Consider the following 14496-nt stretch of genomic DNA (forward strand, 5'->3'; position numbering starts at 1 on the left):
GAGAACCTGTATGATGTTATGAATGTTTGTTTTGTAAGTTCACAACTATTACTATACACTTACTGTTTGTGAATGTTTATATATAAGTTATACAATAAATAGAAAAAAACAAAAATAAGTAAATACAATGATAAAAATTAATGGTAGTTATGGACATAACATATAAGGTTCTATGATCCAGATAATATATTAAATGTTAAATTTTCTCTGTATGCAATTTTATATTGGAATTGATCAAGTTCCCTGATACTAGTTTTCCTGATTAATTTATTTCAACTCAGATGTTTGATGAATATGGACTTGAGTATCAGAATTATCTTCTTGAAAGTGTGAGCTAATGCAAGTGATCTAATTTGGAATACATTATCAATTTCTCCAGAATTTCAAGAGATGTTCAATTGTGAAAACACATAATATCTTGCTTTTTCTCTTATAAAGTTTGGTGGTTGTGTTCTTGAGTTCGTTTGCCTAGCATGGTAATTATTAACATTGATTCTGTAAACCAGATGCCTGGAGTTGAAACCCAAGTATAGTGTTCTGTATGTCTTCTCATACATAAAAGGAGGATAAAAATTGTACTTATCTCATGCAACTTTTATAAAGATTAAAGGAGTCAATATATGGAACACATAATAGTAGCTTACATAAAAATCCACCTGAGGATTTTTTTAACAAATCAATTTTATTGATACATACTAATAAAGCATAAGTCCATCCAAAGTGTACATCAATGGTATTGAGTATAATCACATAGTTGTACCTTCCTCCTTTCAATCATTTTTAGAAAATTTTCATTATTCCAATAAGAAGAAAAAACAAAAAACAATCAAAAGAAAAAAAACACAAAACAAACTACATATCACTTCTCAAATACTCTGTGCTTCTCCAGCCATACATAGTGGCTATTCAGTTTCCTTTTCTCTAGCATATTTGTATTTTTATTTTGTGAAAACAGTCTTGTATATGAATATTACCCATATATGTATTTTACAAGAGGTTTAACTATGTCATAGTCCCATGTTTCATTTTTTAGCTTTCTAGTAAGGAAAGACTTACCCCTTCAACCACTGTCATACCCACATAATAGTTCTGCTAGTCACAAGCACTATGATGTGCTTTCACCGTTTCTATTTCCAAAAATTTACAATCTTTTTACCAATTCTGCAGGGATTAATCTTCAGGATTCTATTCTCCAACATCATTCTATTTTCTGATGACCTATATGCTAATTATTAACTCCATGAGTTTACACAATATGTTTAGATGCTAATAGCACAATTGTACCGTATTTTCCCTTTTATGTCTGGCTTGCTTGAATCAACATGATGTCTTCCAGGTTCATCCATGTTGTCATATGCATCACAAATACATTTCTTCTTACCACTGCATAATATTCCATTGTGTGCATGCACTACAATTTGTTTATTCACTAACTAGTTGATGGACACCTGGGTTGTTTCCAACTTCTGGCAGTTGTAAATAACACCGCTATGAACATCACTGTGCAGATGTATATTAGTATCACTTCTCTCAGTTCTAAATTACTTAGTAATTGTATTGCTGGGTCACTGGCAAGTCTATATTCAACTTCCTTAGGAAATGCCAAATAATATTCCACAGTGGCTGTAGCATTCTACTTTCCCACCAACAGTGAATAAGTACTCCTATCTCTCCACACCCTCTCCAGCATTTACAGTTTTCTTACCTTTTGATGGTGTTCAATCTTATAGGTGTGAAATGTTATCTCCTTTTTATTTGCATTTCCTTAATCTTTAATGATGTTGAGCATTTTTTTTCATGTGCTTCTTTGCCATTTGCATTTCTTCCTTGGACAATTGTTTGTTCTTTTCTGAATTTTTAATGAGGTCATTTGTTTTTTATTGTTGAGTAGGATTTATTTATTATCATAGTTATTAAACCCTTATTGGATCTATATTGGATCCATGATCACTTATTGGATCTATGATCACCAAATATTTTCTCCCACTGAGTTGACTACCACTGCACCCTTTTGACAAAGTTCTTTGAGGTGCAAAACTGTTTAATTGTGAGAAGGTTCCATTTATCTACTTTTTTCTTTTGTTGCTTGTACTTTGGGTCTAAACTTTAAGAAACTACAACCTACCACCAAATCTTGAAGGAAGATGTTCTCTTATATTTTCTTCTAGGAGTTTTATGTTTGCTGCTTTTGTTTTTAGTTAATTTTTGTATAAGGTATGAATTAGGGGTCCTCTTTCTTTCTTTTGGATGTGGCTATCCAGTTCTCTCAGCATAATTTGTTGAATAGACTATTCTGGCTCAGCTGGGAGGGCTTGACAAAACACTTGACTCTAGATATGAGGGTATATTTCCCAGTTCTAGATTTAGTGCCAGTGGTCAATGTTTCTGTCTTTATGCCAGTATCTATCTTTTTTACCAAAGTAGCTTTAAAGTCAGGAAGTGAGAGTATTTCAAGCTTCACTTTTTTTTTTTAAGACATTTTTGACTATTTGGAGCCACTTACCCTTCAAAATAAATTTGATAATTGGATTTTCCATTTTTGCAAAAAAGACTGTTAGAAATTTTATTGGTATTGTGTTGAATCTGTAAATTTGTTTGGGTATAACTATTATTATTATGATATTTACTCTTCCAATCCATGAACAAGGAATGTCCTTCCATTTATTTAAGTCTTCTTTGGCTTCTTTTAGCAATGTTTTGTAATTTTCTTTATGTCCTTCTCTAAGTGTATTCCTAAATATTTGACACTTTTAGTCACTATTATAAAAAGTAAATTTTTTCTAATTTCCTTCTCAGATCACACATCAATAGTGTATAGAAACACAATTGATTTTTGCATATTGATCCAATATCCCACCACTTTGCTGAACTCGTCTGTTGATACTAGTAGCATTGCTGTAGATTTTTCAGGATTTTCCAAAAGGAGGATCATATTGTCATTGAATAGGGCAAGTTTTACTTCTTTCTTTCCTACTTGCATGACTTTTATTTCTTTACATAGTCTAATTGCTCTAGCAAGACATCTAGCACAATATTGAATATTAGCGGTGACAATGGACATCCTTGTCTTTTTCCTGATCTCATTTGGAAAGATTTCAGTCTTTCATTATTGAATATAGTGGTAGCCATAGACTTTTCTTATATATACTATACCATATTGAGAAATCTCCCTTTTATTCTTATCTTTTAGAGTCTTTTTATCAAGAAAAGGTGCTGTATTTTTTCAAATGCCTTTTCTGAATCAATCGGGAAGTTCATGTGATTGTTCTTCTAATTATCAAAATGATTTATTACACTAATTAATTTTCATATTTTGAACCACTCTTGCATAACTGGGATAAAACTCACTTGGTCATGATGTATAATTATTTTAATGCACGTTTTAATTTGGTTTACAAGTATTTTGTTGAGGATTTATTTCATCTATATTCATTAGAGATATTGGTCTGTCATTTCCTTTTTTCACAGTATCTTTATTTGGTTTTGGTATTGGATCATTGTTGGTTGCATAGAATGAGTTTGGTAGCATTTTTTTAACTTTTCAAAAGTTTTGAAAGAGCTTGAGCTCTTGGTATTAGATCACCTCTGAATAATTGGTAGAATTTACCTGTGAAGCCATCTATTCCTGAGCATTTCATCTTTGGGAGGTTTTTGATGACTGATTCAATCTCTTCACTTTTGATTCATCTGTTGAAGTCTTCTATTTCTTCTCAGGTCAGTGTACATGATTCATGTGTTCCTGGGAATTTTTCCATTTCCTTGACACGCTTAATTTTTTGACATATATTGTTCATAGTATCCTATTATAATCTTCTTATTTCTGTGGAATCAGAAGTAATGTCCCCCCTCTCATTTCTGATTTTATTTATTTGTATTTTATCTCCTTTTTCCCTTCTCAGTTTAGTCAAGTGTTTGTCAATTTTGTTCATCTTCTCAAAGAACTTACTTTCGATTTTGTTAATTCTATTGCTTTTTTTCTACTCAATTTCATTTATTTCTGTTCTGATCGTCACTATTTCTTTCCTTCAGCTTGATTTGGGATTAGTTTACTTTTCTTTTTCTAGTTCCTCCAGGTGTGCAGTTAGATCTTCAATTTTAGCCTTTCTTCATTTTTTATGTAAACATTGAGGGCTATAAATTTCCCTCTAAGCACTGCAGTTGCACTGTTCCACAGGTTTTTCATGTATTATTCTCTCATTTTCATTCATCTCAAGATATTTGCTGAATTCTCCTTCAATTTCTTCTTTGACCCATTGATCATTTAAGAGTTTGTTGTTTAATCTCCATGTATTTGTGAATTTTTCATTTTCCTCCAATTATTGATTTCCAGCCTCATTCTCTTATAATCAGAGAATGTGTTTTGTAAAATTTCAGTCTTTTAAACTTATTAAAACCTGTCTTGTGACACAACATATGGTCTTCATGGAGAAGCATCCACGGGCACTTGGAAAAAAAGTATATCATGATGTTTTTGGGTGCAATGTTCTATAGATGTTTGTTTGTTCAGTGTAGTTTTTTATTATATTATTCAAATTCTCTTTCTTTATTTATCATCTATCCAGATGCTCAACCCAATACTGAGAGTCGTGTATTTAAGTCTCCAGCTTTTATTGTAGAGACGTTTATTTCTCCCTTCAGGTTTGCCAGTATGTGCCTCATGTATCTTGGGGCACTCAGGTTATGGCATAAATATTTAATATACTTTTTCTTCTTGGTGAATTGCCCCTTTTATTAATATTAGTGACTATCTTTATCCTTATAGCAGTTTTGCATTTGAAATCTATTTTGTCTCATATTAATATTGTTACTCCAGATCTTTTATTGGTTTCTGTTTGCATGAAATATTTTTTCCAACCTTTCACTTTTACCTACTATTGTCCTTACATCTGAGGTGAGTGTCTTGTAAGTAACATTCAGACAGACCATATTTTTTATCTATTCAATCAGCCTATGTCTTTTTATTATGCAGTTTAAGCCATTAATATTCAATGTTGTTACTCTAAACACATTACTTACTTCATTCATCTTGTCCTTGGGCTCCCTGTTGTCTTATCCTTCATTACCTGTCTTATGCTTTTGTTTACCCTTCCTAGTAGTCTTCAATTCTAAATTCTTCTCCAAATCTGTTGCCATTGTCTTTTCCTTTCAGGTACAGAAATTCCTGTACAATCTTTTCTAATTCTGTTTTTGGTAATATTTTCTACCAGTTTCATCTGTCTGTGAAGACTTTGAACTCACACTCATTTTTTAATATAGTTTCATTGGACACAGAAATCTTGACTCACAGTATTCTCTTTTAGTACCTTAAATACATCATACCACTTTCTTCTCACCTTCATGGCTTCTGATGAGGAATCAGCACTTAATTTTACCATGTTTCCCTTGTATGTGATGCTTTACTTTTCTCTTGCCACTTTCAGAATCTTCTTTTTATCGCTGATATTTGTCATTCTGAATAGTTGGTGTTTAGGGGTAGGTCTATTCAGACTTATTCTTTTGGTTACATTGTCATTATTAGATACTGATTATTATGCTTTTCATAAAGGTTAGAAAGTTTTTGGTTATTAATTCCTATAATATTCTTTCTGTTCCTTTTCCATTCTCTTCTGCTTATGGTACTCTAATAATGTTTATGTTTGTGTGTTTCACATTGTCATTCAATTCTTCGAGGCACTTTTCTTCTGTCTTTTCCAGTTCAGATGGTCTGTCTTTGAAATCACCAAATCTGTCTTTGAGCAATTCAAATCTACTCTTTTTTATTTATTTATTTATTTTTATTATTGATTTTGTAAAAAATATTACATTAAAAAAAAACCAAATCTACTCTTTTGTGCCTCTAATATGTTTTAAATTTCATCCATCACTTCGTTCATTTCCATACGGTCAGTCACTTTTCTTTGTAGGCTTTCAAATTGTTCTTTATGATCAGCCAGTGTCTTCTTAATATCCTTTATTTCCCTAATCATTTCTAAAAATTCTTTGAAGTGATTTAGAAGAGCCATGTGATTATCACTGATTAATTATCTTTAATCTTTCATTTCTTCAGGGTATTTGATTAGTTCCTTTAACTGGGCCTTCTCTTCCTGTTTCTTCCTATGGCTGTAAATTTTTTTTTTCTTAATTTCTAGCCCTCTGAATATGTTGGTGAATTTACTTTGATGGTCAATTTCTCTCTCCTACCTACTGTGCTGTTTTTTTCAAAGCTCTTCTTTGAATTTTGTTCCACTTTATTCTGTCTTTAGATTGTCCAGTTTAAGATATCAAAATTGGGTAAGGGACACACTAGTGAGGTGCAGATTTTCTCCCGGTAATTAGGACAAAAAGAGTGTCATAAATATTTTTTCTGTGCAATTCACAGACTGACCAGAAGACAGTGCATGTTGATGCACTTTTCCACAGAGGTGTTTCACTCCCAACTCTCCTGAGTTCCCATCCCATGTTGAATCTCCAGAGCAGAGATTCAAAGTAGGCTCTGCTGGCTGAATTCCCTAAAGTTTATTTCCCCAATTCCTACTCCCATTTCCCTGAAACAGCTGGTAAGGATGAATATGTCTGCTCCCCTCTCAATCAGCTGCTCTGAGTCAGGGATTTCACCCCAGCTTAATACCTAGAGTGTGGGGAAGAAGAGCCTTTCCTGGTCCCTGCAGGGGCTTGGTAACTCATGTTTGTGGCTTCAACTTCTCTCTCCCTCACCCTTCTGGGACTTGTATAATACCATCCTGGTCTGCTGATCCCCAAGACAGGTCCTTCAGACAGGTTTTGGCTCTTTCCCCATTGCTTTTGTGAGACCATTGAGCTCTTCCTTTTAGTCCAATGCCATATTCTCACAATCCTCAGTCCTTATGAATCTTGCACTTCACTTTGTGACAGTCAATTCTAAGAAATTTTAGGTGTTATTTATTTCTTAGGAACTTTGAAATATTTTTATTGCAAATTAAAATGCCTTTTTATGTAACATTTGACATTTAAAAATTAATAGCTCTACAAGACACATTGATCATTTAAAAGCATAATAAGAAGAACATTTGAAAACTTATCACAGAATTTAAGATCTATTATATTATCAATTTTAATTTTCTCTTTTCCACTCCCTTACCTTGCCTCCCCCAGAAGTATATACAAATCTAAATTGTGTTTATGTTTTCAAAAAATAATTTCCCTTTTAATAAATTTGGTCATTTAAAAAATGTTCTAACATCTATAGTTTTTTGTCCCTCCAAAAATGGAATTTAGTATTAGATTAAATTAGCATCCCAAGAACTGGTAAAAACAGAAAAGTACAGATTTGAATCAGAAAATATTACTGTTTTAATTTTGAATAAAATATGTTTTTGCATTTACATTTTGAATGAAAGGAACAGATTTTAATAATATTAAGATTTCTCAATTTTGTTTAAAAATTGAATTGGATACCAAGCCCAAGTTTGAAAATGACTAGAGTAACATGGTCAAGTGAGTTTAGCTCCATTAAATAAGGGTCCAAAAGTACACTTCAGGAAAGACACATCATGGCAAGAGGGAACATGTAGCCAATGAGTTTCTATTGTCCTCTATTGAGTTTCTATATCAATTCCTTGTGCTTTTTCTCCAGACCAAATAAATTCTAAAAGTGTATATCTGATTTAGAATCTCTTGATCTCTTCACATTCTTTCAAATATATAACCTAGCACTCTCATTATATATACTTATATAATACATACATATATATATATATTTACAGCCTCTGAGTATTGGCAAGATTCAATAGAATCATCACAATTGAACCTTTATCTGTATCTTTTATTATGATTCTTTAACTCTCTTTGTGTAAGAAGGGATAAAACCTCTCTGAACTCACATCAAATTAATAGACCAATGTTAAGGGATGCTTAGATGAAGAGCATTCATAGAAACAAATTCAGAGGCAATCATATTTTGTAAGAACATAGCATAGTGATTAAAATTGCAAGTGCTAGTGCCACATAGTTCTATGTTCCTTGCCAGATAGCATCTGCATCACTGTGGTCCTCTTTAAGTATGAATTAATGCTTCCATATAAAGGGTAATCATAATACCCATCACTTACTGATAGCATAGTGCCCCATATAGAAATCACTCAGTTTAATATATTTTGTATTTGCTAATTATTAACACTAAGGAAGCTTTATTTTTAATCTTATTCTTCTCTGGATCAGGGATCTCACTAGGCAGTTATATTCTATATACAAGTGAATAGAAAATATGAACCACTTCTGGTAATCACATGGCAGGCAAAAGATTTGTATTAGGGATAAATCCTTCTTTAGTTCTACCTAGATATAGTCTATACAGAGTTTTTGGTGCATTAGAGAGAGGAGAATATACGTTCTTGTATAGTAGTCAATAGGAATTAATTAGGAATTGATTAACTTTCTGCAGTTGGAAATACCACTAGTATTTATCAAACAAATGCATCCTTAAATTAGAAAATAAAACCAAAGACAATAGTAAACGTTTCTTCCATGATTTTCCCTTTAAACTCTTTCAAATATAAAGTCCCTGTTTGATGAATTGCATAGTTGTTAAATCTGGCAAAAGTAAATAAAGTCCAGGAGACTCATCCTGTATTGAAAGTCATTATTGAATGTGAAATTCTGTCTTTATGGTCACTGATATTCAGCCACGGAGGAAATTGAAGACTGCAATTGAAGAATTATTAAGTAAAGTACAGGATCTCTTCTTGAACTCCTCTTCCCCGTGAAAAATTATAGTGTTCTCCTGCAAGATGAATTTATTTATAAACCTATGAATAACTGGAATTTCAAAAGGGAAGCCAGTTAGGCTGACAAAAACATAAATCCACCTAATCTCTGCATCCCTCTCTGCCTGACCTAATTTTTTATGGTAATTCTTTCAGAATCATCTGATATAATTTAGAAAGGATTTGGGGCAGGATTTTATTTAAAGAAGATAACCCTTTTTTCACAGTGCATTTTATATTTTGGATTGTAGGCTGCTAAAATATTGCCCGTGGTATTTGAATCACCCAAAGTAAAGAATCTTCAATAGAATTGTGTAATCCAATGAAGAAAAATTTAGGGGTATTCTGGCCAGATAAATTAGGCAAGCAGAAGATATGAGAATTTTAGTTCTTTTCTCAGATTGGGTCTTCAGTAGTTCATTTTTGTAAATCAGTGACAGAGTTAAATATTTTCTTAAAATAATATAATTTGCATTAACCACAAAAATATGAGACTCCAAAGAGTACGTTGAAAAATACATTAGGTATGTGTGTCTGTGCTGTAGCCATAATTTAATAAAAATGAAGTTGCATCCAATACCACCTTGGCATCAAGCATTATGTCAAACTTTGATTTTTTTAAGGTAATAAATACAATAATATTTAATTAAGGAAAAAAGAAATATTCCTGTTACCAAAATGCCATAGGAGGTTATAACCGGATTTTTAACCTTTACTTTTATTGAAACGTATCAAATCACAAAACATATTCTCTTAGAGTTTTATTAAGGCTATAGTTTCTTATAATTGCACATTACACTACTATATTTCTCAATGTTGTTATTCTCTTGGAAATTATAGACAAGAGATATTTACAAAAGATAGAAATAAGATTTAGCTATTAATGCAAATGTAAAGGGGCAAGCAAAATGTGTATAAATATGATTTCCACTTCTAATGTACTTGACAAAAAGGGAAATATACTGGCAAAATAAATAACCTGTTTAAAGTTTGTTTAAAAAAAAATGTATAAATGTGAATCCAGGTGCTCAGCTGCCATATTGGCTCCGGTGGCTGTTGTAGACAGAATCAGTATGCTAGAACTGTGCTGTCTTTCTGGGCCTGGCTTTCATCGTAGGGCACCTTGCTGTGACAGGCTTTATATATACCAATTGTATTATAACAATGAAGATCATCAGTTAGATCACATTAAAATAAAAGTTCAGTGCATAATATGCAAAAAATCAATATACCAAACAGACTTGTGAAGAATGCAACTCAGTGTATGGAGAATATTATTGCAATATACACCATCTGTTTGACAAAGATAGGAAGTATTATTATTGTGAAAACTGTAGAATTTGTATGATTGGTCTGAAGGAAGATTTCTCCAACTGTTTGAAATGTAACTTATGTCTAACTATAAATCTCCAAGGAAAACACAGTGTAGTGAAATGTCTCCTGGCAGAATTGTCCTGTCAGTAGGACATTCACACATCTGAAGTTGTTGCTCATGTCTTGACATGTGGACATCTTTTACATAAAACATGCTATGAAGATATGTTGAAAGAGAGAATGTTTGGTGAGATTTAAAATAATTATAATTAGGATACTGATTCCATAATGCATACACTCTGCTTTAAATATGACAGGTCCTGAAGACAGATGAATGATGAAATAGCACAGACTCCTATGCCATTGGAATATCAGAACAAGACTGTGACTATTCTCTGCAAAGATTGCAGTAGGTGTGCCCTATATTAGGAATGAAATGCAAGATTTGTGAGTCCTACAATACTGCTCAATTTGGAAGACCTAGAATTTCACTAGTTTAGAAATGTGTGGCCTATACTGGAAAACTCAGCATTTTCTGATACAGAAAATGGCTCTACATGGTATCCTGTTGTCATAATGTGTCACAATCCATGTGTATTAGCTAAAGGGGTGCTGATGCAAAATACCAGAAATTGGTTAGTTTTTATAAAGCCATCCTATTCTGTAGTTGAGTAGTTTCTTTATTTTTTAAGGAAATTGCAACTTTGGAGTCATTAAGGGCTTGAGCAATGTGATTGGCTAAAGCCATTATGTGTTTTTCAGTAATAATTATAGTTCCACCTATCACAAAAATGATTAATGGATCGAATCACCAGGGGGTGCATTTTATTTTATATCTAGCCTTGATAGTAAAATTATACAACTCAGTTGATAGACACCCTACATCATAGATTCCCTCTTGTCATCCCATGCAGACAGGGGAATGCAATTTATTGTTACAGACTCAGCCATTATCCATGCTAAACCATTATACATGCAATGTCCTAACAAATGCCTGGACTTATTCACTTGTTCCCTTAAAAGGGAAAAATATGTAATTATGAGCTTCACTGAAAGAAAGGGGTTGAATCTCAGTCTTAAATGAGAATGTCTTGTTGAAAAATTTTTGATGGATTGTATTCTTCTATGACAGCAAGGTGTTCCACATTGTCCAATTTGCAGGAATTATGGTCCAAGGAAGGTCAGTAGCACCCAAGGATGATAAGTCTGTGCAAACCCAACATTGGAGTCGATTGTAGGCATGGGCTACTGTTGAAGCCCATTGTAGAAAAGTATTGTCTAAGGCACTACAGGCAAAAAGAAAGATGTTTATGATGAACAGTAAGGGTCAGAGTGTGATGGACTAACAGTATGCAAGCAACATTTCCATTGGTAGATTGCAAAGTACTCCAGGACTTTCAAGCTGGACCTCATGACCAGGGTCTTTGGCAGGCATTATTCTGACCAGCTGCCTTCCCTGTTTCCTATAATAACCTGCCTCAACTTTCCCCTCAGAGAGTTTGTACCCTTATCCTTAAAAGGGAGTGAAAGGGCAATGCATTTTCCTCTCTAGCTGCTTCCTGCTGGTTAGGAGCAGTAGATTCTGCCTGACCACACGTGATACCATCTGTCTACTCTATTATGGTTGAGAGAAGGCTATCCAGCACCATGGTTGAAACTAGATGAAATTCCCACATGACTAATACTTGCTCTGAAAGGTATTGATTCTGGAAGAAACAAACAGCTAGAATTTTGAAGATACATGACAACTAAAAAGATAAAGAAAATGGTAGTAAGTGGCCTCAAAAAGGGGGCCAGCCATGACATACTGGACCATGGAATGAGAAAGACCTGGTACCTCCAGAAGTTACATCCTTCTGAATCTGATGGGTTAGATCTTGCAAGTTTCAAATGCTGTCTTTGAAATTGCCACCCTCAGGTCCCACATCAGTGGTTATGTCTAGGACATCTAAGAGAGGTATGAGGAGAGGCACTGTCCTAGATATAAACTCAAAAAGATAATATAGGCAACAACAAGATAAACATATGGCAAGCAAAGTAAAAAAAAAAAACTTAAGAAAGATATTCTTTTATCTTATAGGCATGTTTATTAATTACTTAGAAAATGAATTAAGTTTACAAAGATTTTAACATATTCAATATCTTTCTGCATATGAGCTAGAATAGAAGAGATTATATTTATCAAATATATAATTATATCACTTGATATTAATCAATGCACTAATCATTGCACAAGTTCCTCTTTGATCTGCAGTTAACAGCTCTTAGCTTCAGGTTTGCAATACCATACATGTTGTGTCTCCATGGGAGCAGATCATAATGCCGATTGTGTCTCTTTACCTTCTACTCACATTACTCTGGTAATTATTACTCCACTTGGTATATCCTTTACACGGCCAGCATGCTGCAACAACATTAGCCCTTGGAGGGAAGCTCCAGTATTTCACTGGCCTGGTGCATAGCATCCTTCAGCACTATGAAACAGAGCAAGTTTGGAGGCAGTGTCCATTGTAAATCTGGTCATATTGAGCCATCATTGACAGCTGCAGGAGTCTAAAACTTCAATGTACTTCCATACACTTTATGAGCATGTCCAGAGATGTGTTAGATCCTTCTATTATTTTAGGGTCATAGTGACCAACCTAGCCAATAATTCAAATGGAGAGGCACCATGCAGGGTACAGGGAGCCTGGCTGAAGGCACAAGAACGTTTGACAATACCAAAATATCTCTTCACTGTTAATACACTTCTGAAATACTTCCAATGCAGTTTATAGCATATTAAATGAACTTAATTATTTTTAGTACTTTATTTTTACTTCTACACTTTTACCATGATTACCTCAATTAACATGTGTTTTACTTTAACAGGAAAAACCATTTCCCCTATTTTTTAAATGAAAATCTAAGATTCCTAATGGAATCAAAATTATCTTCCCCTATGCAGATTGAGGTGGCATCTGACAATTCTTCTTGCTATGATATTACTTTTTGTTATCAACAGCAATTCAGGTTTCTATTAAATAATGTCTTCCTGGAATTAGCCATTTAATTATTTCAGTTTATAAGATGCTTTTACAAACTTTCTATAATTTACCCTAACCACATAAACTAGTTACTTTACCTAAAGACAAATTTCACCTTTACAAAACACATTCCCTTAAATAAACATAAAATTTTCATCAGCATTGACTATAAATTCACTTCTACCAACTTTTTACTTCTTTATATATCCATTAAATCTCATATCTTTCATAAAGTTCTGTGAGGAAAAAAACAAATATTCATTTCAATTTTAGCAAAACAGTTTTTTTAAAAAGAGGTTTGACATAATCTCAGCCAATATCTTACAATTTTCATCAACTTAAATATTTAACAGACTTAGTACTACCTTATTTTATTAGTATCCATATAAATCTGTAGATACCAATAAAATTGGGACAATTATAGTTTACGTAAGAGATGTTCTTTTTGCTTCCTTCATCCACAGGAGCCTAAAGCCTCTTTTTTCTTTAATAAAAACATACTGATTGTCAGGTTCTGGGATATATTATATTTTTAAATTTTGTTTAATCATATTTTAGAAGATCTTTCTAGAGCTGTCAAGGAATTTTTCTTACTTACTGAAATTTGACCATTGGGTTATTGCTGTCATCTCAAAAGCTGTTAAAATTTAATTGGGAAATTACAGGACAGACTATATAAAATAAGGTTTATTCTGTAATATCCTCTCTGTCCCCATTACTTTATTTCCAGGCCTAGGAGTCAGAATTCTAGGCTAAACTCACCCATCTCTTCTATCTTTCACACATAGCACATTCCCTTAGTTTCCTTAGTTTAATGAATCACTAGAATTCAGTCAATGTTAGGAGAAAATCCTAGGGGAATAGTAGGTTATTGAAAGATTATGGGGAAAATTCAGGATAAATATTTTAGTTTCTTTCTTTTAAATAGATTCTTTATTCAGATTTTATATGACATTTCATCCTCTTTGTCTTTTCCAATTTGAGCTTAATGAGTACTCATTTATCTCATTGATCTACATAAGCACCCATTTGATTTTTAGCAATTTAAATAGAGATCTCTTAAGAATTTTCATTTATTAATTTAATATTACCATTTGAAGGTAACTGACAAACATACCCAAAAAGAATTAAGACACACCAACAGAAACTTAAAACTCACTAATTTGACTCAGAAATTCTTAAATCTTAGGTATGGTTGTGTCCAAGTTCTACATTATTTCACAACTCTGATTTTTACTGTTTTTAAGATCTCTGGAATCAGTGTTGCCTATAATATGCAGGTTCCACACTGGAAACACTTTCATTATAAACCAGGAATGAGTTAGGAATACTTGAGCAGGACAAATGCAGTTAAGAACTAATTTAACAGTTTAGGCAGATATTTAATGCTTATATATTCTAAATTATTCTTCTGGAGTACACTTGAACAGACTTGA

General features: G+C 32.9%; 1 pseudogene; it reads left to right on the forward strand.

The window, feature by feature from the left end:
• Positions 1-9793: 9793 nt before the first annotated feature.
• On the forward strand, positions 9794-10534 carry LOC111759527 (RING finger and CHY zinc finger domain-containing protein 1-like; annotated as a pseudogene).
• Positions 10535-14496: the final 3962 nt, after the last annotated feature.

Source organism: Dasypus novemcinctus, chromosome 1 (assembly GCF_030445035.2).
Source record: "Dasypus novemcinctus isolate mDasNov1 chromosome 1, mDasNov1.1.hap2, whole genome shotgun sequence".
Taxonomy (NCBI): Eukaryota; Metazoa; Chordata; class Mammalia; order Cingulata; family Dasypodidae; genus Dasypus; species Dasypus novemcinctus.